The sequence below is a fragment of the Giraffa tippelskirchi genome, chromosome 1 (genome assembly GCF_054371585.1).
Source record: "Giraffa tippelskirchi isolate mGirTip1 chromosome 1, T2T-mGirTip1v1.2.pri, whole genome shotgun sequence".
Taxonomy (NCBI): domain Eukaryota; kingdom Metazoa; phylum Chordata; class Mammalia; order Artiodactyla; family Giraffidae; genus Giraffa; species Giraffa tippelskirchi.
In genome coordinates, this window is record NC_137275.1 from 91,526,209 (window position 1) to 91,552,281 (window position 26,073).

The 26,073-nt window shown below is 39.4% G+C and overlaps 1 protein-coding gene across 10 annotated transcripts in view; it reads right to left on the bottom strand.

The window, feature by feature from the left end:
• DKK2 (dickkopf Wnt signaling pathway inhibitor 2) overlaps positions 1-26,073 on the bottom strand; it is a 610,668-nt gene that overhangs the window by 54,462 nt on the left and 530,133 nt on the right. The window lies entirely within an intron of this gene.

The following is a 26,073-nucleotide window of genomic DNA, read 5'->3' on the forward strand; positions in this document are numbered from 1 at the left end:
GGGAGAGGGAAGGAAGAAAGTATAAAACATATCTTAGGGTAATTTTTAAAATTCAGTGAAGAAAGGATCATCTTTTCAGCAAATGGTGTAAAAGAAATTGGTTATCCCTAAGGGAAACAATAATAATCTTGACCTAAATTGTACATCTTATATAAAACTTTACTCAAACTAAATCATGCGTTTAAATGTAAATGCAAAATTATAAAACTTTTAGGAAAGAAAAGTAGGAGGAGACTTCGGGATCTAGGACAAAGCAAAGAGTTCTTAGATCTGACACAAAAAAATCATAATCCACAGAAAGAAAAACTGATAAATCAGACTTCATCAAAACTTAAAAATTTTGTTCTATGAAAGATGATATTGGAAGGCTTGAGAGACAGTTGATAAGAGTAGTTGAAATTGTTTGCAAACTGCTGCTGCTGCTGCTGCCAAGTCGCTTCAGTCGTGTCTGACTCTGTGCGACCCCATAGACAGTAGCCCACCAGGCTCCCCCGTCCCTGGGATTCTCCAGGCAAGAATACTGGAGTGGGTTGCCATTTCCTTCTCTGCCAAAGGTCTAGTATGTAGACTATGTAAAGAACTCTCAAAAGTCAATAGTAAAAAAGCGAACCATACAGTTAGAAAGTAGGCAAAAGACATGAAGAGATACTTCAACTAAGAAGATATAAAATTGGCAAAATGCATCTAAGAAGACATTCAATGTCACTGGTTATCAGGGAAATGCAAATTAAAGCTACAGTGAGATAGATACCAGTACACACCTATCAGAATGGTTAACTTTTTTTTTTTTTTAAATTAGTGACACCACATTTTGGTGAGTATGCAGAGATGCTGGACCACTCATGCATTGGTGATGGGAATTTAAAATGTACAGTACTCTGGCATTTTCTTGAAAAACACAAATGTAATTATCATACAAACTAGCAATTGCACTTCTGGACTTTTATCCCAGAGAAATTAAGACTTCTATTCATACGAAAATCTACACACAAATGCTTATATATTCTTTTTTTAAAACTGTGGAAAAACTATACATAGAATTTAGAGTTTTGAAGTGTACAATTCATTGGCATTAAGTACATTCACAATATCATGCAATCATCAATAGTATTCATTTCCAGAACTTCATTATCCCAAACAGAAACTTCATCCTCATTAAATGATTAACTCCCCATTTCTTTCTCTTCTTCAGCCCCTGCTAACCTCTATTCTACTTTCTGTCTTTGTGAATTTGCCTATTCTTGGCAATTCATACTAGTGAAACTGTACAGTGTGTTCTTTTGTGTCTGACTTATTTCACTTAGCATAATCTTTGCAAGGTTCATCTATGTTGTAGCATATACAGAACACTATTCTTTTCTAAGGCTGAACAATATTCCATGCTGATATATATACATACACACACACACACACACACACATATATATACACATTTTGTTTATCCATTTATCTGTATCTGTTGATGTACATTTGTGTTATTTTTACCTTTTGGTTACTGTGAATAATGCTGCTATGAATATTCATATACAAGCTTCTGTAGCAGCTGTATTCTGAATAAACAAAAACTGGAAACAAACCCAGACGTCTTTCAACTGGTGAATAGTTAAACACACTGGCATATCCATACCATGCAATACTACTCAGCAATAAAAAAGATGAATTATTGATACACGTAACAGCTTGAATGAAGTTCCAGAAAAGTATGCTAAGTGAGAAAAGCCAATCTCAAAAGATTATATACTGAAAGATTCCTTTATGGAACATTCCTGAAATGATAGAAGTAGGGCAAGAGAGAAGTGAGTGTGACTATAAAGGCAACATGATAGATCCCCATGGAATGTAAATGTTCTGTATCTTGACCTATATCAATGTAAATATCCTTGTTGTGATATTATGCTATAGTTTTATGATACCACTGAAGGAAACTGGGTAAAGGATACAGTAAATCTCTCATTTATTATTACTGCTTGTGAATCTAATTGTCACAAGATATTTACCTGGAGAAAGAAGGGAGAAAGGTGGGAGGGAATGAAGAAGGAAAGGAATTTCACTGAAGGAAGGAAATGAAGGAGGAAAGGAGAATCAACCTGAATCTCTGATCAGGACTCAGTTTAGATCCCAGCTGATGCTGGATCAGAGCAACCAAGATGGCAGAGCAGAAAGAAACTGGGCTCACCTCCTGTCATGAGTGCACCTAACCTACAACTATCTGCAGAATAACCACTGATGAAAAAGACTGGAACCTCCTAGAAAAGATCTTCTACCATTAAAGACGTAAAGAAGAAGCCACAGCTCAAGACAGGCAGGCAAACTTGTGATATCGAATTCCATACCCTCAGGTAAGCAACCCACAAACTGGAGAATAAAATATATTACAGAGGTTCTCCAACAGGAGTAAGAATTCTGAGCCACATGTCAGCCCCCCACCCCCACCCCAGCCCAGGGGTCTGGCACCAGGAAGATGCCAGCCTGCAGGGCCTAATAGCAGGAGCCCCACACGACTGGGGAAAATAGAGACTTCAGTCTTAATGGGTGCACCCAAAATCTCATGCACACAAGCACCCAGGGCAAAACAAGTAATTGATAGGAACCTGGGCCAGTCATACTTGCTGGTCTCAGGCTCCTGGAGAGGGATGGGTCTGTATCGGGAGTGGGTGGGGACTGTAGCTCACCCACAGGATGTAGACACTAGTGGGAGATACACTGGGGACATCCAAATGCAAAAACCCTCCTGGCAGCTACATATTGGCTCACTAGTACCCAGACCTGGCCCTACCCAATGGCCTGTAGGCTTCAGTGCTGCAGGTGACACCATACCAAACAACGAACTGGCTAACCAACAGACTGGCTGCCTGCAGACTAAAGAGCCCACAGCTGCTCCCAGACATCCCACTAGACACGGTTCCGCCCACCAAAGGGCCAAGACCCAGCTGCACACATCGGTGCCCGGTACCAGCCCCTCCACCAGGAAGCTGCACAAGCCTCTAGACCAGCCTCACCCACTAGGGGACAGACACCAGAAGCAAGAAAACGGTGATCCTGCAACACAGGCCAGACTGTCCCCTGTCACCAGCTGGGCCCTGGCCCTGCCCACTAACAGGCCAACACAACCTTCAGGACATTACAGACCCCATAGCCAGCTGTGTCAAGAACTCCTCACCCCAACAATATGAAGAAAGCCCTGGGACTCATGGGTCCTATAACCAGACTCCAGGAATCAACTCTGCCTGCCAGTAGACTGGCACTAACCCCAGGTTCTGTCTTCACCTGCCAGTGAGTGGGCAACAGCCCCCCAAGTCTTCTCTGCCTACTGGTGAGACAGCACTAGCCCCTGGGCCCCTAGGGTTCTTCAACCAGCCACCTTGTGATCAGACCCCACTAAACAGCAGCCAGCAGCATCCACACAAGTCAGGACCTGGCAACCAACCAGACTAGAAGCCAACCAAGCCTATTAGACTGCCCACAAAGCCAGCCTGCCACTAAAGGAAGACCCACACAGCCTGTTTAGGGGAAACCCTTAGAGCAGATAGCTTGGGTGACCAGAGGGGAGTGCGCTTCTGGGCCTCATGGGACACCTCCTACAGAGAGCCACGTCTCCAAGGCTGAGAAATGTAACTCACCTACCACATACATAAAAATGCCGATAGCAACTTAGATAAAATGAGGTGGCAGAGGAATATGGTCAGATGAAGGAACAAAATAAAACCCCAGAAGAAGAACTAAGTGAAGTGGAGACAGGCAGTCTACCTGAGTTCAGAGTAATCATCATAAAGATGATCAGAAAACTTGGGAAGAGAATAAAGGTACAGAGCCAGAAGTTAGAATGTTTAAACAAAGAATTAGAAAATATAAAGAACAACCAGAGATGACAAATATCATAACTGAAATGAAAAAATACACTAAAAGGAATCAATGGTTCCCAGCTAGTCAAGCTTCTTCCACATTGCCCCCTAATGGTAGCTCAGACACTGTGTGAATACTAACATATTTCCAGAATAGAAAGAGTGATTAAATATCCAGAATGTACTGCACACAGTACAACTATAAAATGGCATGATTTAAAATTTCCTTCAACCCATGTTTATTTACAGAATCACTCAAAAAGTTTTGACAGGCATTATATCTTGACACTATGTAGCTACTACCTTCAGTTCAGTAGGAGTTTCTCTTACTAGAGATGTTTTATGGAAGCAGAGGGCATACTCAGGTTCCTCTTCATATTGAATGAATATTTTGCTTATCACTGAAAATTTCCAATGAGGGAAATAACTTTGAGTCTATGTTAATTGTTGGAGGCTTTGCTATGAGGGTGCTAATCATTTAGTTTTTTTTTTAAATTTATGTTTTATTGAAGGATAATTGCTTTCAGAATTTTTTTGTTTTCTGTCAAACTTCAACATGAATCAGCTATAGGTATGTATATATATATCCCCTCCCTTTTGAACCTCCTTCCCACCTCCCTCCCCATCCCACCCCTCTTGGTTGATACGAGCCCTTGTTTGAGTTTCCTGAGTCATACAACAAATTCCTGGTTGGCTATCTATTTCACATATGGTAATGTAAGTTTCTATGTTACTCTTGCCATATATCTCACCCTCTCCTCCCCTCTCCCCATGTCCATAAGTCTATTCTCTGTCTGTTTCTCCATTGCTGCCCTATAAATAAATTCTTTAGTACCATTTTTCTAGATTCCATATATGTGCATTAGAATATGATATTTATCTCTCTCTCTCTGACTCACTTCACTCTGTATAATAGGTTCTAGGTTCATCCACCTCATCAGAACTGACTCAAATGTGTTCCTTTTTATGGCTGAGTAATATTCCATTGTGTATATATACCACAACTTCTTTATCCATTCATCTGTCGATGGACATCTAGGTTGCTTCCATGTTCTAGCTATTGAAAATAGTACTGCAATGAACAATAGGATATATGTGTCTTTTTCAATTTTGGTTTCCTCAGAGTATATGCCTAAAAGTAGGATTGCTGGGTCATACAGCGGTTTTATTCCCAGTTTTTTAAGGACTCTCCATACCATCTTCCATCAATTTACATTCCCACCAACAGTGCAAGAATGTTCCCTTTTCTCCACACCCTCTCCAGCATTTATTATTTGTAGACTTTTTGATGATGGCCATTCTGACTGGTGTGAAGTGATGTATCATTGTGGTTTTGATTTGCATTTCTCTAATAATGAGCGATGTTGAGCATCTTTTCATGTGTTTGTTAGCCATCTGTATGTAATCCTTTGTCAGTTGTTTCATTTGCTATTATTTTCTCCCATTCTAAGGGTTGTATTTTCACCTTGCCTATAGTTTCCCTTGTTGTGCAAAAGATTTTAAGTTTAATCAGGTCCCACTTGCTTACTTTTATTTTTATTTCCATTACTCTAAGAAGTGGGTCATAGAGGATCTTGCTTTGATTTATGTCATGGAGTGTTCTGCCTGTATTTTCCTCTAAGAGTTTTATAGTTTCTGGCCTTGCATTTAGGTCTTTAATCCATTTTGAGTTTATCTTTGTATATGGTACTAGGAAGTGTTCTAATTTCATTCTGTTACATGTAGCTGTCCAGTTTTCCCAGCACCACTTATTGAAGAGGCTGTTTTTGCCCCATTGTATAGTCTTGCCTCCTTTGTCAAAAATAAGGTACCCATAGGTGTATGGGTTTATATCTGGGCTTTCTATCTTGTTCCATTGGTCTATATTTCTGTTTTTGTGCCAGTACCATATTGACTTGTTGACTATAGCTTTGTAGTATAATCTGAAGTCAGGAAGGTTGATTCCTCCAGCTCCATTCTTCTTTGTCAAGATTGCTTTGGCTATTCAGGGTCTTTTGTGTTTCCATATGAACTGTGAAACTTTTTGTTCCAGTTCTCTGAAAAATGTCACTGGTAATTTGATAAGAATCACATTGCATCCGTAGATTGCATTTGGTAGTATAGACATTTTCACAATATTGATTCTTCCTATCCAGGAACATGGAATATCTCTCCATTTGTTTATGTCATCTTTGATTTCTTTCATCAGTGTCTTATAATTTTCTGTGTACAGTTCTTTTGTCTCCTTAGGTAAGTTTATTCCTATTCTAAGGGTTAAATATGGTAATGTAACATTTAATTCTTTTTGTTGCAATGGTGAATGAAATTGATTCCTCAATTTCTTTTTCTGATGTTTCATTGTTAGTATATAGAAATGCAAGTGATTTCTGTGTATTGATTTTGTATCTGGCAACTTTGCTAAATTCACTGATTAGCTCTAGTAATTTTCCGATACTATCTTTAGGGTTTTCTATGTACAGTATCATGTCATCTACAAACAGTGAGAGCTTTATTTCTTCTTTTCCAATCTGGATTCTGTTTATTTCTTTTTCTTCTCTGACTGCTGTAGCTATGACTTTCAGAACTATGTTGAATAATAGTGGTGAAAGTGGACACCTTTGTCTTGTTCCTGATCTTAGGGGGAATGCTTTCAGTTTTTCACCATTGAGAATAATGTTTGCTATAGGCTTATCATATATGGCCTTTACTATGTTGAGGTAGGTTCCTTCTATGCCTGTTTTTGAAAGAGTTTTAATCATAAATGGGTGCTGTATTTTGTCAAAGGCTTTTTCTGTATCTATTGAGAGCATCATATGTTTTTTATCTTTCAATTTGTTAATATGCTATATCACATTGATTGGTTTGTGTATATTGAAGAAATCTTGCATCCCTGGAATAAACCCAACTTGATCATGGTGTATGAGCTTTTTGATGTGTTGCCAAATTCTGTTTGCTAAAATTTTGTTGAGGATTTTTGCATCTATGTTCATCAGTGATATTGGCCTGTAGTTTTCTTTTAGTATGTTGTCTTTGTCTGGTTTTGGTATCAGGGTGATGGTGGCCTCGTAGAATGAGTTTGGAAGTATTCCTTCCTCTGCAATTTTTTGAAAGAGTTTTAGAAGGATAGGCATTAGATCTTCTCTAAATGGTTGATAGAATTCTCCTGTGAAGCCATCTGGTCCTGGGCTTTTGTTTTTTGGGAGATTTTTGATCACAGCTTCAATTTCAGTGCTTGTAACTGGGTGGTTCATAATTTCTATTTCTTCCTGGTTCAGTCTTGGAAGATTGAACTTTTCTAAGAACCTGTCCATTTCTTCCGGATTATCCATTTTATTGCCATAGAGTTGTTCATAATAGTATCTTATAACTTTGTATTTCTACATTGTCTGTTGTAACCTCTGCTTTTTCATGATTCTTCTCTCTTTTTTCCTTGATGAGTTGGGCTAAAGTTTGTCAATTTTATTTATCTTCTCAAAAACCAGCTTTTAGTTTTATTAATCTTTACTATTGTTTCTTTCAATTCTTTTTCATTTATTTCTGCTCAGATATTTATGGTTTTTTACCTTCTACCAATTTTGGGGGTTTTTTGTTCTTCTTTTTCCAGTTGTTTTAGGTGTAAAGCTAGGTTGTCTATTCGATGTTTTTCTTGTTTCTTGAGGTGGGATTGTATTGCTATAAACTTCCCTCTTAGAACTGCTTTTGCTGCATCACATAGGTTTCATCCCATGAAAACATGTCAAGTTTTCATTGTCGTTTGTTTCTAGAAATTTTTTGATTTCCTTTTTGATTTCTTCAGTAACCTGTTGGTTATTTGGAAATATGTTGTTTAATCTCCATGTGTTTGTGTTTCTTACAGTTTTTTTTTTCTGAAATTGATATTTAGTCTCATAATGTGGTCAGAGAAGATGCTTGATACGATTTCAATTTTCTTAAATTTACTCAGGTTTGATTTGTGACCCAAGGTGTGCTCTATCCTGGAGAACGTTCCATGTGCACTTGAGAAGAAGGTGTATTCTTCTGCATTTGGATGCAATGTTCTGAAGATATCAAAGAGATCCGTCTCATGTAATGTATGATTTAAGACTTCTGTTTCCTTATTGATTTTCTGTTTTGATGATCTGTCCATTGGTGTGAGTGGGGTGTTAAAGTCTCCTACTATTATTGTGTTACTGTCAGTTTCTCCTTTTATGTCTGTTAGTGTTTGTCTTATATATTGAGGTGCTCCTCTGTTGGGTGCATAGATATTGACACTTGTTATGTCTTCCTCTTGGATTGATCCCTTGATCATTATGTAGTGTCCTTCCTTATCTCTTGTATTCTTCTTCATTTTAAGGTCTATTTTGTCTGATGTGAGGATTGCTACTCCAGCTTTCTTTTGCTTCCCATTTGCATGGAATATATTTTTCCATCCCCTCACTTTCAGTCTATATCTGTCTTTAGGTCTGAAGTAGGTTTCTTGTAGACAGCATATATATGGGTCTTTTTTTTGTATCCATTCAGCCAGTCTGTGTCTTTTGGTTGGAGCATTTAATCAATTTACATTTAAAGTAATTATTGATATATATGTTTCCATTGCCATTTTCTTAATTGTTTGGGGTTGATTTTGTAGATATTTTTTCTTCTCTTGTATTTCTTGACTATATAAGTCCATTTAACATTTGTTGTAAAGCTGGTTTGGTGGTACTGAATTTTCCTAACTTTTGCTTTTTGTCTGAAAAGCTTTTTATTTCTCCATCAATTTTGAATGAGATCCTTGCCAGGTACAGTAATCTTGGTTGTAAATTTTTCCCTTTCAGTACTTTAAATATCCTGCCATTCCTTCTGGCCTGAAGAGTTTCTGCTGAAAGATCAGCTGTTAAGTGTATGGGCTTTCCCTTGTATATTACTTGTTTCTTCTCCCTTGCTGCTTTTACTATTCTTTATTTGTGTTTAGTCTTTGTTAGTTTGATTAGTATGTGTCTTGGCATGTTTCATCTTGGGTTTATCCTGTATGGGACTCTTTGTGCCTCTTGGACTTGATTGACTTTTTGCTTTTCCATGTTGGGGAAATTTTCAACTCTGATCTCTTCAAAAATTTTCTCATACCCTTTTTCTCTTCTTCTTCTGGGACCTGTTTAATTTGAATGTTGGTGTGTTCGATATTGTCCCAGAGGTCTCTGAGACTATCCTCAGTTCTTTTTGTTATTTTTATTTTATTCTGCTCTTCAGAAGTTATTTCTACCATTTAATCTTTTCAGCTCACTGATTTGTTCTGCTTCAGAAATTCTTCTATTGGTTCCTTCTAGAGTATTTTAATATCATTAATTGTGTTGTTTGTCTCTGTATGTTTATTCTTTAATTCTTCTAGGTCTTTGTTAATTTATTCTTGCATTTTCTCCATTTTGTTTTCAAGGTTTTTGATCATCTTTACTATCATTATTATGAATTCTTTTTCAGGTAGTTTGTCTATTTCCTCTTCATTTATTTGGACTTCTGTGCTACTAGCTTGTTCCTTTATTTGTGTAGTATTTCTCTGCCTTTTCATTAGTTTTTCTTAACTTATTGTGTTTAAGGTCTCCTTTTCCCAGGCTTCAAGGTTGAATTCTTTCTTCCTTTTGGTTTCTGCCCTCCTAAGCTTTGTCCAATGGTTTGTGTAAGCTTCTTATAGGGTGAGATTTGTGCTCTTTTTGTTTGTTTGTTTTTCCTCTGTTGGCCAAGGCTGAGTGAGGAGGTAACCCTGTCTGCTGATGATTGGGTTTGTATTTTTGTTTAGTTTGTTGTTTAGATGAGGTGTCCTGCACAGGGTGCTATTGGTGGTTTGGCAGTGATGGGTCTTGTATTCTAGCAGTTGCCTTTGTGTGAGTTCTCACTATTTGCTACCCCTAGGGTTAGTTCTCTAGTTACTCTAGGGTCTTGGAATTAGTGCTCCCACTCCAAAGGCTCAGGGCTTGATCTCTGGTCAGGAACAAATATTCTACAAGTGGTTTTTTATGGCATTAAGTGAGATTAAAACAAATATCCAAAAACAAGAAACCAAAGATGAACCCCAGACAAATGGCAGTTACCAAATCAGGCAAATAATAATTAAAATAATGGAATATACTCATATACATACACACCCATGAGCAAAGTCAAAACATCCCAACAAAAATAAAACTACAATAGATTGATCTGGCAAACAAAGGAAATCAAAAATTATATTTACCAGTTAAGAACAAAACTAACTAAAGCACAAACTGGAAAAGAAAAAAACTAAAGCAAGGTGACAAGTGGGGAATAAAGCAATGAAAACAAAACTAACAAATATGCTGAGAGGAAAGGAAAGAAAGAAAGAATAGATATGCAAAGTTAAATAGAGGTAGATGAAAGTGAAAGTGAAGCTGTAGTCACTCAGTCATGTCCAACTCTTTTTGACCCCATGGTTTGTAGCCTATCAGGCTCCTCTGTCCATAGGATTTTCCAGGCAAGGGTACTGAAGTAGGTTGCCATTTCTGACTCCAGGGGATCTTCCCAACCCAGGGATCAAACCTGGGTCTCCCGCACTGCAGGCAGATGCTTTATCATCTAAGCCATCAGGGAAGAGGTAGATGAAGAAGATTTATATACATTAAAGATTAACCGCAAGGGGAAAATAGCAGTAGGAAAGGCAAACAAAGGAAAAATGTAGAAAAAATATAATAGATTTAAAAAAATTGAAAGTTAAAATCATAAAAAGAGAAAAGAAAAATAAGTGGAAGAAGAAAGATAAAAGGAAAACTCCAAAGAACTGCAAAGGCCCAATGTAGATGCAGAGGTTTATAAGAACAATAAAAAATGTGATTGAATATACACATATACATATACACTCATAAGCAAAATCAAAAGAGCCCAACAAAAATAAAGTACAATAGATTGAGCTGGTGAACGAAGGAAACCAAAAAGTATATCTACCAGAACAAAACTAACTAAAGCACAAACTGGAAAACAAAACTAAAGCAAGGTGCCAATTGGGGAATAAAGCAATGATAATAAAACTAACAAATATGTCGAGAGGAAAGGAAGGAATAGATATGCAAAGTTAAGTAGGTAGATGAAGATTTATATACATTAAAGATTAACTGCAAGGGGAAAAGAACAGTAGGAAAGGCAAACAGGAGTACATGTAGAAAAAATATAATAGGTTTAAAAAATTAAAATTATAAAAAAAAGAAAAGAAAAAAATGGAAGAAGAAAGAGAAAAGGATAAAAAGGAAAACTCCATAGAATTGCAAAGGCCCAACATGGAGGCAGAGGTTTATAACAACAATAAAAAGTTTGACTGAATATACATAGATACATATATACCCATAAGCAAAATCTAAACAGTCCAACAAAAATAAAATAACAATAGATTGACCCGGTGAACAAAGGTAACCAAAAAGTATGTCTACCAGAACAAAACTAACTAAAGCACAAATTGGAAAACAAAACTAATGCAAGTTGCCAATTGGGGAATAAAGCAATGAAAATAAAACTAATGAATATGTTGAGACTAAAGGAAAGAAAGAAAAGAGAGAAAGAATAGATTATGCAAAGTTAAACAGAGGTAGATAAAGAATATTCATATATATTAAAGATTAACTGCAAAGGGAAAAGTACAGTAGGAAAAGCAAACAAAGGAATAAATTTGGAAAAAATAACAATAGGTTTATAAAATTAAAAATTAAAAGAGAAAAAAACAAACTCCCCAGAACTGCAAAAGCCCAACACAGAGGCAGAGGTTTATAACAATAAAAAATATGACTGAGAAGAAAAAGAATAAAAAAGCTCAAAAGCTTAATCAGATTTCATAGTGCCAATAAAATCGACAACTACAACAGAGTCAGGAGAAAAAGAAAAAAAATCCAAAAGAATCTACAGAACAAGTCAAAACGTAAGAATAATAAATGTTTTTCTTGAGTCATTGCTGTCAAGAGTCCTTTCCCTCACTGGGAGTCACAGTCCACTTCACTTCCCTAGGATGCCCTCTAACACTGTGCTGATCTCTGGACCTGCTTTGGGGGCAGCTCAGGTTGTGATCTGGTCCTACTCCCCTGTGTCCTTGCCTCCAATGTCCACAACTATCAGAACTAGTGCGTTTTCTTTTGTGGGAGCTCTCAAGGACCTTTTATATATTCCATAGACACAGAGTCTGCCTAGTTGATCGTGTGGATTTAATCTGCAGCTTGTACAGCTGGTGGGAGAGTTTTGGGTCTTCTTCCTTAGCCACACTGCCCCTGGGTTTCAGTTGTGGTTTTATTTCCACCTCTGCAAATGGGTCGTCCACTGGGGTTTGCTCCTGAGGCTGCCCTGGAGGACTTGGGTTTGCCCCTGTGAGGGCCAGGTGTGGAGGTGGTGCAGCTGCTTGGGTCGCAAGGGTACTGGCAGCACCAGATACTCAGTGGAGTTGGCGGCTAGGGCAGCAGGAAATATAGTGCTCTAGAAGGATATGGCAGCCAGTATTGGCCAGTACGCTCCCATCTTCTTGCCTAGATAGCCCCCTGACAGAGGAGCCTGGCAGGCCACAGTCCACAGGGTCACAAAGAGTCAGACACGACCAAAGCGATCCTGCACGCATAGGCACAAGACTTTTTTTTGCCTGTGGCAGATCTGCCCCAGTGAGAGTTGAGTGTGAAGGTGGCGCAGCTGCTTGGCTTGCGGGGACCCTGGAGGTGCTAAGTGTGCAGGGACAAACAGACTGCCTCTGCCACAGGAGTTATGGCCCTATTAGGGTCTTTTTTCGAGCTTCTTGTAGCTGGCGATCAGAAGGCTTCTTTGGCCAGTCTTTCTCTGTTGCTCCACCCATACATCACGCAGAGGGCTTCGTTGCCTGGGGTCCTTCTCTGTTGTTCAGCGCATCAGGCACATAAGACCCCCCCCCCCCCCGGGGTCCTACGTGTAGTTCAGGGCATCAGGCGTTTGATGGGCCAGCTCCTCTATTGTTCAGCTGCGGATGCTGGCGCGGATGGGGAGAGAGGCTATGGTGATGGCTCCACCCCCTCCGTGTGACTCAGCAGCATCACCTTGCTTCCATGGCTGCCCGGCTTTCCTCCACAGGCATCGCCACCACAATGTCCTCTCTCACCTCCCCTCAATCCTCTCTGCAGTCAGCAGCAGCCCTCGCTCGGGGATTGCTCCACAATCCGTAAACTCCAGCTCCAGCCACTGCGCCATCTGGGGTATGTATGGCTGCGGCAAGGACTGTCTGATTCTCATTCCATTTAGGCTGCCACAGATCAGCTGTTTCACTCCCAGCCTTAAATGCTTCTCCTTTGACTCAGACAATTGCCCTGACGTGGGGATCAGACCCCTGTTTCAGTTCCCCCACCTGCCGAGGGCAGGTCCAGTCCTACTAAACACTCCTGTTTTTCCCCCTAGTTCCTTCATCCTACCAAGTTTTGCGTGGTTCTATATATTCTTCTCCACTGGTCAGTTACTCCTGTTCACTCTCAGCTTGTGTTCTGCGTGCACTTCTGTGTCTGAAGGTGTAATTCTGATGTATCCATGGAGAGAGATGTATTCCACGTCCACCTGCTCCTCCACCATCTTGTTCTCTGATCTAATCATTTAGTGTTAATGGAAGACATTGTCAAGTGAAAGCAGAAGTTGAAAAAAACAATAGAGCTGGTTCCTTTTAAGTTTCTGGTATTGGCATTCAGTTCATAAGCAGTTTCAGGCCAAGTGTAAATAGACTCTATAATCTTAATGTTCTTTAAAAGTTACAAATTTCAATGTAGATTGGCAATCTTAGTGTGGGATAGCAATTTACCACAGAATGTTGGTGGTGGTTTAGTCACTAAGTCATGTCCAACTCTGCCACCCCGTGGACTGTAGCCTGCCAGGCTCCTCTGTCCATGGAAATTCCCAGGCAAGAATACTGAAGTAGGTTGCTATTGCCTACTCCAGGGGATCTTCCTGACCCAGGGATCAAACCTGTGTCTCCTTCATTGGCAGGCAGATTCTTTACCACAGAGCCACCAGGGAAGCCCACCATAGAATGTATTCCTCTAAAAACTAATAGTTCAGGAAAGTGTTCTAGACTTTCTGTTTGCACTTAGCTGAAAAGACTTATTCATACACACACACACACCACACACACACACACACACACCATCAGTGAACTCATGTCAGAAGAGTTTATAGCCTCTCTAATTTGAAGCAGTTGGTACATTCTAAATATGGAAAGCCCAGGCTTCTAGAATCATCAGTACCTTCATTAAGAATCAGAATCCTTGATTTAAAAATGTTCTTTAATATTCTCTTTGTAGGGGGATTTATATCACATAGCTGTTAGCACTTCCCTTATTGTTCCCAGAATGTCATGCATAAATGTCAACAACAGTGTATTTCATTCATACTCTAAAATTAAATCCTTTATCCCTCAATTAGCCATAATCATGATGACATACAACTATGATTTACCGTAACTAAAATAGATGGCGTGGGATTTATTGTTGGCTTATATTTGAAAAACCAAAGGCATATTTTCAAGTTAAATAATTGCATGCAAACTATTTGGGACATAATTCCTACTTATTTTGTTTTCCATATATCTCTATCTAGTTAGATAGTAAATTGTTACAATACCCCCATTAGTAAAATCTGAGGGACAGCTCTGTGTGTGTGTGTTTGAAATATGCTATTGGAAACATAATGGGAAGAATAAATTATAAATTCTGTCTTACTGATAATTTTTTACATTATCTTTATTGATAATTTATATGTACTGTTACTGTGTAGACCTATGTCAGTGATCTCATTTGAATAGCATAATCACTCTATAAGTCAAGAGCATGTAAAATACATCATTTCTTTTGCTTGTCCAACACCCATATCCCTTTCTTGGGTAACACCACCCTGATGTTTTATTTAGGAACTCAGCCTCCCCTCATTTACTACAGTTTGTCAGTCGGGCCACCCTTCCTTTTCCTGCCTTCCCTTCATCAAGGAAATGAAGGCAGGATGTCAACTAGTTCACTGACTCTTTCTGGGAGTTTGCCTCTTGAGTAGAAGAGCCAAAGGATGAAATCTGATAAGAAATCTTACCTTGGATGAGGTGCCCTAATAATGCCAAAAAGGTCTTGTTTTCTAGAACCCTGGAGCACCATAAGTTCATGCTCTTCTGAGGCTCAGTTCATTCTTTCATTTGATTATTTCAGCTCTCTCATATCCTTACAGTAAATTCCTTTTTAAAAATAATTGTGTGTAGTCAAGAGTTGATTTCTGTTGCTTACACCTGAAGAACTCTACCTGCTATGCTGCTCCCTTCTTCTTGTAGACAAGGCAACTGAGGTGTCGAGAAATGAAGGAGCTGGGCCACAGCCATACAACATCCAGAAAAAACAGCTAAACCCTGGTCTGCCTGCTTCAAGCTCTCTTTTAATCCCTAAGTAACATTGCCTCTGTTTTCAGTTTCAGAAGAGTTTAGATGAGAGAATATCTAGAAGGTCACACAGTAATATTGGATCAGACCAAAAATATAAAATGAATAGAGAAGGAAACATCTCTTTCTTTGTTACATTTAATCAGATAGTATTTAACTATTAAATGTTTAAGTATTAAATATTTAATCACTGTTTACATTTAATCACTGTGCACCTAAAGAACGCCTTGCACTAAATAAAGAGTACAAAACCATGACCAATTTTGCAATGAATCTGGAGGTTCCTGTAATTCCTTTTAGTGTTTAATGTGACACAGCTGTACACAATTCCAGAATTAACATGGGTTCAAGTACAGTTGCTACCTGCATTTAAAAACACATTTTTATTTCACACCCGTTTAGCTAGGGACGATATAGTGAAGTCCAAAGCAACATGTGCTAACATGTGTAAACATCACTTTAAAACTCCCATGAATAATTACATCGTAAGTCAGAATCAAATGCAGGAGGATCAGACTATGCATAGATTGAAAATAAGAATGGGAGGCAGCACTATGATGTCTTGAACCCCAGACTCAAGGACCTTTGTCCCTTTTTTGATTTGGATACAGTTTATGTCTCTGAGCCTCTGTTTACATCCTTCCCCAATGTCACTAAATGGAAGCAAGACTATCTAAGGGTGCACATGGCACTCTGACCAAGGATAGGGTGAGGCTGTGGCTGGGACTGGGGCTGGACTCAACAGAATGCAGCCTGCCCAGACTGGCCTGATTTATTCTCCCAAACCTCTGTCTCTCCCTTCTTGCAAGTGACCTGACAAGCCCGCCCTAGAAGCTCCTTTTCATGGAAGTTTTGTGACCTGTGGTCTTTTCTGGGTCTGTTTGAAAGTGGTTACCCTTGCGGCTGCTGAAGAGGTGGAATGTGGTCTGAGAGATTGGGTAGGAGAGAAATACAGCGCTAAAGACCACCTACATTGCGAGGAAAGTTTTAAAATCAATACCTGGTAAATCAACAAATTTCCCCCTTAAATTTTGTTTAAAATGTCTTAGAGTAAGGAATATTTTATTATTGGGTATACTAGAATGATCCTGGGCTATAAAGTCAAGCAAATCTGGACTTAATTTGGCCTCTATGCTTGTCTGCTATGTGACTTTAAACAAGTAACCTCTCCATGCCTCACTTTGTACACTGGTCTGTACAATGAGGGCAACTCAAAACATTCCCACCTCAAAGGACTGTTGGGAGACAACTTGAGGTCTGTTTGAAAGTGGCTACCCATGAGGCTGCAGAAGACGTACAAAGTGGTCTAGGAGTTGGATAGACTGGATTATCTGTCAAAAATTTTTCTGGCATATGATAGCTACTGAATACTAGTACTTCCATTCAGAAAATGTTTTTGAAGATTATTTTACTAGTCCACAATGTAAACATTGTTTAGGAAACATCTTTAGAAGCCACATATTGCCTAGCTACTCATATAATGCCCACTGAATATATATATATATGTGTGTGTGTGTGTGTGTGTGTATCTTCCTCCAAAGAAGCCTATTTTTTTTCTCTTTAAAAACAGAGTGGTGATTTAGTTCATAAGAAATAAAGTTAATTGGTCACAGGTTTGGTTTTTTTTTTTGGTTGCAGTGGAATCAGTTAGGGTTCTACCAGTCAGAAAGCAGTGGCATATATAAACTGGGTATATTTGAAGAGTATAAAGGGGCTATTTACAATGATGTGGGCAAGATTTACAGCAGGAATGTTCATTAGTGGCAGCCACATAGTAATTTAGAATTTTCTAGTAACAACATTAAAAAAGTGTAAAGAAACAGGTAAAATTAATCTTAATAATATACTTAGTTTAACCCAACCTATCCAAGTTATTTTAATGTAATAAATATTTTAAATGTTCAGTAAGATATTTTTCTTTTTTCATATTAAATCATTGAAACCTGATGTGTATTTTATATTTACAGTCCATCTCAGTTTAAATAATAAATTCTCAAATAAAATATAGTCCTACCAAAATAATAAATCTGTGTTTAGTTTTATATTGTTTCTGGCTTTTAAGCTTAAATTTAATTAATTTTAACTAAAATAAAAAATTCAACTCATCAGTTACACTGTTATGTTAATCATACCATCAAGCGGTCAGTAGCCCCCTGTAGCTGGTGGCTACCATATCGCATGGTACAGGTTTAGAGAAATAAAGGAAACCATTGTCTCTCTTAAGCCTGAAGAGGAAGTGGTGGTGGCATAAACCTGAACAGTGTTGCTATGTGGAGAAAGTGCCCTCCACATAACTTTGGTTAAGGTACATAGCCAACCTAAATGGCCAAGTACAGAGGGACCAAAAAGTAAACTATGCTTTTATTCTAGTAAAATATGTAATACTTCTCAGGACTGGTGTACTGTTTTATTAAAAAACCTGGCTTTGTTTGTTATAGATAAAAGTATTATTATCTATAACAGTACTAATCCATTAACAGTACTAATTTTGTGTAAACTAAAACTATTACCTAAAAGATTAATTTCCTATAATCCAATGTTTCCTTTTTTGTTTCCAGAATTTCATAAAATTGAATATTGAGATTCATATAGTCCTAATGTCATTCTCTAAGATGATGTTTTTAAGAATAAATGAGTCAGCAATTAAAACGTGTAGTATTTTTGTTATCCAACCTGGAACTGCTGCGTTAGCCTTCTTAAGACACCACTTCTTACGTCATCCCACTGTTCAAGAACCTTCAGGGCTCTCTATTCTCTACCAAGACAAGTCCAATCCTTGGCCTGGCCCTCAAAGAACTCCATCACTTGAATTTAACCTACATTTCAAAAGTTTCCTATGAGAATTTCCATGCAGCCAGATCAAGTTATTGCAATCTTCAGAACACAGGCTCAATTTACAACAGTACTTTTTCCCATACTAACTCATTTTCTTCTGGCCTCCAATACACACATACACAGATCCACATACACACATGTGCACATCAGAATAATACTTTTCTTCTGAACTTTTCCAAATCCCACCCATCAGTGAGGTTCCTCACTGGGGCTCAAACTTTTGAAGCCTTTATAACCATTCATTCTACATCCTCAGCTTCAAACCCTGAGCTCCAGCAAGAGTCCATTCCCTCACTCACTTGCCACTTGGATCTTCTTTTTTTTTAATTTATTTTAGTTGGAGGCTAATTACTTTACAATATTGTAGTGGTTTTTGCCATGCATTGATATGAATCAACACACAGGATGTATATGTGTTCCCCATCCTGAACCCCCCTCCCACCTCCCTCCCCATCCCATCCCTCTGGGTCATCCCAGTGCACCAGCCCTGAGCACCTGTCTCACACATCGAACCTGACGATCTGTTTCACATATGATAATATACATGTTTCAATGCTATTCTCTCAGATCATCCCACCCTCACCTTCTCCAACAGAGTCCAAAAGACTGTTCTATACATCTGTGTCTCTTTTTCTGTCTCGCATATAGGGTTATCGTTACGATCTTTCTAAACTCCATATATATGTGTTAGTATACTGTATTGGTGTTTTTCTTTCTGACTTACTTCACTCTGTATAATAGGCTCCAGTTTCACCCACCTCATTAGAACTGATTCAAATGTATTCTTTTTAACAGCTAAGTAATATTCCATTATGTATATGTACCACAGCTTTCTTATCTATTTATCTGCTGATGGGCATCTAGGTTGCTTCCGTGTCCTGGCTATTGTAAACAGTGCTGCGATGAACACTGGGGTACACGTGTCTCTTTCAATTCTGGTTTCCTCGATGTGTATGCCCAGCAGTGGGATTGCTGGGTCATATGGCAGTTCTACTTCCAGTTTTTTAAGGAATCTCCACACTGTTCTCCATAGTGGCTGTACTAGTTTGCATTCCCACCAACAGTGTAGGAGGGTTCCCTTTTCTCCACAACCTCTCCAGCATTTATTGTTTGTAGATTTTTGGATAGCAGCCATTCTGGCCAGCATGAGGTGGTACCTCATTGTGGTTTGTTTCCATGGCCAACCTTGCACTGCTCTGTTCTGTCTCCATCCTAATGCTAAACTCTTAAGTGATCCCATGGAGCCAGAAACGTGACCAGATTTTGAATCTAGGTCACTTGCTAAAGCCTTCCCTCAGAGGCCTGAGTTAAGCAGCAGGTTGTGAAATACCAACCATTATAACATGTAAATGTACCACGAGTATCTCTGCTTGAACAGATTTATCCTATTACCATCAGTTGGTGCTCGTCATCTGCCTTAAGCCATGGAATCACCAGATCATTAGGAAATAAGCAGAAATGCTAAAAGGTTTGGGTTAAGTGCTGACCTACAGTTAAGTGCCAGACTTCCCCCTATGTAGTTCTGCACTGGCAAACAACTCTCTGATTGGCACATGGAATGTAGCTTTGCTCACCCGAGCCCAGTGTCTCTGGTGTGGTCTGTAGAATTGCTGGAGTAATACCCCTCACCCCCTGCTGCTCCACTCCTCACCTCCTAGCCATTAAGATTTGTCCATGGGTTTGCTTCTGAATTCAGGCTGTTACTGAAATCTGGAACAGCAATCCTTGATCTATACTCTAAAGCACATTAATAGGTGTTAGTGGCAATAGGATTGAATAATAAAATAAATTTTGAATACCCTGGCTAGAAGAAAGATAAGCTTCTTTGCTGTAGAGATTCTCAGAGCCATTACTAGGCTCATGTGAACTGTGAATCATTAAAAAGAGGATATAGTAGGAAGCATTTACATGTATATTTGAGTAGAAAAAAAATCACCTCCCGATCCCCACCTAATCTCTGGCCCCAGAAAATGAGAATTTCCCTCACAGGGTTGTTGTGAAGATGGAAATGAGTTACTGCATGGAAAGCCCTTAAAACAGTGCCTGACAGAAGTGCTGTTTGGGCTCTTTGGGCTTATTATTGCCATTGTTATCACATGACATGGTTTAAATGAGACCTCACTGGTGTTCTTGTGCTCTTGAGAAAGAAAGAGTTGCATGTGGATTGAATGGAGCTCTTTTTAGGAGCTATGAAGATCTCTTACAGATACTGCATAGAACAAGTATGCATCTCTCTTTGGGTTCCTTTGAATCAGAAAATGGTTCAAGTGCAAAGAAGTTTATTCTTTTCCATTCTTGGGTGACCAGGGTTCAATTAAATTGCATGGAGTAATGGTTCAGAGTATACCTTTCAGTGTTGCATTAGTTGCTCAGTCGTGTCCAACTCTGTGACCCCATAGACTGTAGCCTGCCAGGCTCCTCTGTCTATGGGACGTTCCAGGAAAGAATACTGGAGTGGGTTGCCATTCCCTACTCCAGGGGATCTTCCTGACCCAGGGATCGAACCTGGGTCTCCTGCATTGCAGGCAGATTCTTTACCATTTGAGCCACCAGGGAAGCCCAGAGTCTGGTTTAAATCTTGACTCTTCCAATGACTCTACCAATGACCATATACCCCTGGACAAATTGATTAAAGGTGCCCAAAAAATCTCTAAAATTATTTAAAATGTTTTTATCTCTCTGGGTTGTTGTCAGTAATTTAAATGATTGTGCCTATGAAGTACTTAGCCATGACTGATACATGGTAAAATGTGATACATGGTTTTATTTGTTGTTTAGTCGCTAAGTCTGCCCAACACTTTGCAACTCCATGCACTGTTTGCATCAGGCTCCTCTGTCCGTGGCATCTCCCAGGCAAGAATAGTGGAGTGATACATGGTGAAATGCTCAGTAAGTAGAGGTTCCTAATCATCTCACTAACAGAATAATTTCTCTAGTTTTACACTGTGATATAGTAGTTCAGTTGCCCATGTAATCATTGCCACAGTATCTATGGGGACCAATTTGCTTCACAAGTGAAAGTGAAATTGCTCAGTTGAGTCCAACTCTTTGTGACCCCATGGACTATATAGTCCATGGGATTCTCCAGGCCAGAATTCTGGAGTGGGTAGCCTTTCCTTTCTCCAGGGGATCTTCCCAGCCCAGGGATCGAACCAAGGTCTCCTGAATTGCAGGCGGATTCTTTACCAGCTGAACCACAAGGAAAGTCCGAGAATACTGGAGTGGGTAGCCTATCCCTTCTCCAGCGGATCTTCCCAACCCAGGAATCAAATCAGGGTCTCCTGCATTGCAGTTGGACTCTTTACCAACTGAGCTATCAGAGAAGTCCTATTTGCTTCACATCTGCTAGGTATTTAGTAAATATACTGGCCTCTTGATTTGCTGACTGATTGGATTGCTGGATTAGACCCCCGAAGCCTATTGAGTAACTTCCTGCCATTAGGAATTGAAGGGGGATGCTATACAGGCCCAGTGACCACTGTCCTGGGCAATTGAAACAGGCAAACTGTTTTTTTCACAAGATCAAAAATAATCTCTGAAGGAACTCTGGTACCCCTTTATTCTTAAAAACCTATAAACAATTTCTAATAAAGATTGAGTTCCTAGGCAAAATAAAATGTATTTCTAAGTTCATTGCTTTGATTAGGAAGGTTGTGAATAATATCAAAGCTATTCACAATCCAGTTGTCGGAAGCTGTGGGAAACATACTTTTAATTTTAGATATTTCATGCAACACTGCTAATGTTATCTATCCTGTTCGGGCAGGGAAAAAACTGGCAAGCACTGTGAGATAGGGAATTTATGTGAGTTAATGGAAATGTTGCGGCTGACCAACAAAGGAACTTCCCCAGCCAAAATCAAAACAAAGATATTAACTTGGAAGGGGGAAAAAAGCCTGCAGAATAATAATATCATGCATTGAAACCTTATCTAGCGGTTGAAGTAATTTGGTTTAAAGAACTTAAATAGCATTTTGTGGTTTGTGAAAACAGCCAGCAGACACTGTATTTAGCAGCCTCTCCACTATTAACTTCACATACCATCCTCTCCTCTCACCAAGTGGGGCCATTTAACTATCTTTATCTCTGGATTTTTACCAGCCTAAGACCTCCTGAGGACAGAAGCCAAGCTTTCAGAATTGTAATGCAATGCCCATACGTGGCAGGCTATTTCTGAAGATCAGTATGGCCACAACAGACCTGAAGATTTGCTTACATTCACTTAGGATAAATTTTCAGATTTTATTCCATGATTTAGGAGCATCCATCCCTCTTCCAAAACAATCACACACACACACCCCCTCTCACAGATGATTCCTCATAACCAGTTCTCAATTAGAGTTGATAATAATTCTGAATTAAATAATTCAAAAAGCAGGTTATACTAAGTGAACCAGACACTGCAAAAGAAAAATAATTTGAGGGTTAGAGTCCAATTCTTTTTATAATTTAGCACCATGGCTTTTTAAATGTAAATAACAGGAAAGTCACCAGGGAAGAAGAAGAAACTTTGCTAAGGAACTTACCAAACTAACCCTTTCATGGCTACCACTTGCCCCATCTGGGCCCAGCCAGTCTCCTCCGAAGTCCCAATGCTCCTCTGAGCACTGCCTTGCACACCCAATACAAGAGAAGGTACAATAATGGCTCTTGTTGGACCAACATGTGGACACATGCTGTTAACTGCTCAAACAGCTTCAGGAAGATAGTAGGACTTATTTTCTCCTTCATATTTCATTCATTCATTTTTCATTGAAGAAATCTTTAAAAAATAAGTTCACCAATATGAATTTTCAAGATGCTACATAATGTAGGAGGGAAAGCAAATCATAAAGTCACTAAGGAACAGGACTTTATGTACTTTTAGGTACCCATTCACCAAGAGAAATCCAAAAGAAATTTTACTTCCATATTTTTACTTAGTGAGCCATCTGTCCAAACTCAATTCTGTGACACTGAGAAATCCTTAAGGTGGAAAAAAGTGCTGGAGAATAAAAACCTAAAAAGCCTACTTTGGAAAACTTTCAACTGTAATGAAAATCAAATAGAATGCATACAGACAAACTATATTTGTCATTTTAGACCTTCAGAGTCACAGAGTCTCTTAATTGATAAATGCTCAGATACAAAACTGGCCCCAACTGCAATAATTTCTAGATCAGATTTTTTTTTTTAAGTGTGAATCAATTTATGGACAACATAGAATATGCAACTATTAAGGAAAAAAGTATAAACTTAGAGAGTTCTTATTTCAAGTGTTCTGATCAGGATTCCATCACCTCCACTAGCTTTGTTCGTAGTGATGCTTTCTAAGGCCCACTTGACTTCACATTCCAGGATGTCTGGCTCTAGGTGAGTGATCACACCATCGTGATTATCTGTGTCATGAAGACCTTTTTTTGTACAGTTCTTCTGTGTATTCTTGCCACCTCTTCTTAATATCTTCTGCTTCTGTTAGGTCCATACCATTTCTGTCCTTTATCAAGCCTATCTTTGCGTGAAATGTTCCCTTGGTATCTCTAATTTTCTTGAAGAGGTCTCTAGTCTTTCCCAATCTGTTGTTTTCCTCTATTTGTTTGCACTGATCGCTGAGGAAGGCTTTCTTATCTCTCCTTGCTATTCTTTGGAACTCTGCATTCAGATGAGAATATCTTTCCTTTTCTCCTTTGCTTTTCGCTTCTCTTCTCTTCCCAGCTATCTGTAAGGCCTCCTCAGACAGCCATTTTGCTTTTTTGCATTTCTTTTCCATGGGGATTTTCTTGATCCCTGTCTCCTGTACAATGTCACAAACCTCTGTCCATAGTTCATCAGGCATTCTGTCTATCAGGTCTAGTCCCTTAAATCTATTTGTCACTTCTACTGTATACTCATAAGGGATTTGATCTAGGTCATACCTGAATGGTCTAGTGGTTTTCCCTACTTTCTTCAATTTAAGTCTGAATTTGGCAATAAGCAGTTCATGATATGAGCCACAGTCTGCTCCCGGTCTTGTTTTTGCTGACTGTATAGAGCTTCTCCATCTTTGGCTGCAAAGAATATAATCAATCTGATTTCGGTGTTGACCATCTGGTGATGTCCACGTGTGGAGTCTTCTCTTGTGTTGTTGGAATAGGGTGTTTGCTATTACCAGTGCGTTCTCATGGCAAAACTCTATTAGCCTTTGCCCTGCTTCATTCTGTACTCCAAGGCCAAACCTGCCTGTTACACCAGGTGTTTCTTGACTTCCTACTTTTGCATTCCAGTCCCCTATAATGAAAAGGACATCTTTTTTGGGTGTTAGTTCTAGAAGGTCTTGTAGGTCTTCATAGAATCGTTCAACTTCAGCTTCTTCGGCGTTACTGGTCGGGGCATAGACTTGGATTACCGTGATATTGAATGGTTTGCCTTGGAAGCGAACAGAGATCATTCTGTCGTTTTTGAGATTGCATCCAAGTACTGCATTTCGGACTCTTTTGTTGACCATGATGGCTACTCCATTTCTTCTAAGGGATTCTTGCCCACAGTAGTAGATATAATGGTCATCTGAGTTAAATTCACCCATTCCAGTCCATCTTAGTTCGCTGATTCCTAGAATGTCAACGTTCACTCTTGCCATCTCCTGTTTGACCACTTCCAGTTTGCCTTGATTCATGGACCTAACATTCCAGGTTCCTATGCAATATTGCTCTTTACAGCATCGGACTTTGCGTCTATCACCAGTCACATCCACAGTTGGGTATTGTTTTTGCTTTGGCTCCATCCCATCATTCTTTCTGGAGTTATTTCTCCACTGATCTCCATTAGCATATTGGGCACCTACTGACCTGCGGAGTTCATCTTTCAGTGTCCTATCCTTTTGCCTTTTCATACTGTTCATGGGGTTCTCAAGGCAAGAATACTGAAGTGGTTTGCCATGCCCTTCTCCAGTGGACCACAATCTGTCAGACCTCTCCACCATGACCCATCCGTCTTGGGTGGCCCCACACGGCATGGCTTACTTTCATTGAGATAGACAAGGCTGTGGTCCGTGTGATCAGATTAGCTAGTTTTCTGTAGTTTTAGTTTTAGTGTGTCTGCCCTCTGATGCCCTCTCGCAACACTTACTGTCTTACTTGGATTTCTCTTACCTTGGGCCTTGGGTAATTCCAGTTCAGCTATTTCAAATCCTCAAAGGTGATGCTGTGAAAGTGCTGCACTCGATATGCCAGCAAATTTGGAAAACTCAGCAGTGGCCACAGGACTGGAAGAGGTCAGTCTTCGTTCCAATCCCAAAGAAAGGCAATGCCAAAGAATGCTCAAACTACCGCACAATTGCACTCATCTCACATGCTAGTAAAGTAATGCTCAAAATTCTCCAAGCCAGGCTTCAGCAATACGTGAACCGTGAACTTCCAGATGTTCAAGCTGGTTTTAGAAAAGGCAGAGGAACCAGAGATCAAATTGCCAATATCCGCTGGATCATCGAAAAAGCAAGAGAGTTCCAGAAAAACATCTATTTCTGCTTTATTGACTATGCCAAAGCCTTTGACTGTGTGGATCACAATAAACTGTGGAAAATTCTGAAAGAGATGGGAATACCAGATCATCTGACCTGTCTCTTGAGAAACCTGTATGCAGGTCAGGAAGCAACAGTTAGAAGTGGACATGGAACAACAGACTGGTTCCAAATAGGCAAAGGAGTACGTCAAGGCTGTATATTGTCACCCTGCTTATTTAACTTATATGCAGAGTACATCATGAGAAACGCTGGGCTGGAAGAAACACAAGCTGGAATCAAGATTGCCGGGAGAAATATCAATAACCTCAGATATGCAGATGATACCACCCTTATGGCAGAAAGTGAAGAAGAACTAAAGAGCCTCTTGATGAAGGTGAAGGAGGAGAGTGAAAAAGTTGGCTTAAAGCTCAACGTTCAGAAAACTAAGATCATGGCATCTGGTCCCATCACTCCATGGGAAATAGATGGGGAAACAGTGGAAACAGTGTCAGACTTTACTTTTTTGGGCTCCAGAATCACTGCTGATGGTGACTGCAGCCATGAAATTAAAAGACGCTTACTACTTGGAAGGAAGGTTATGG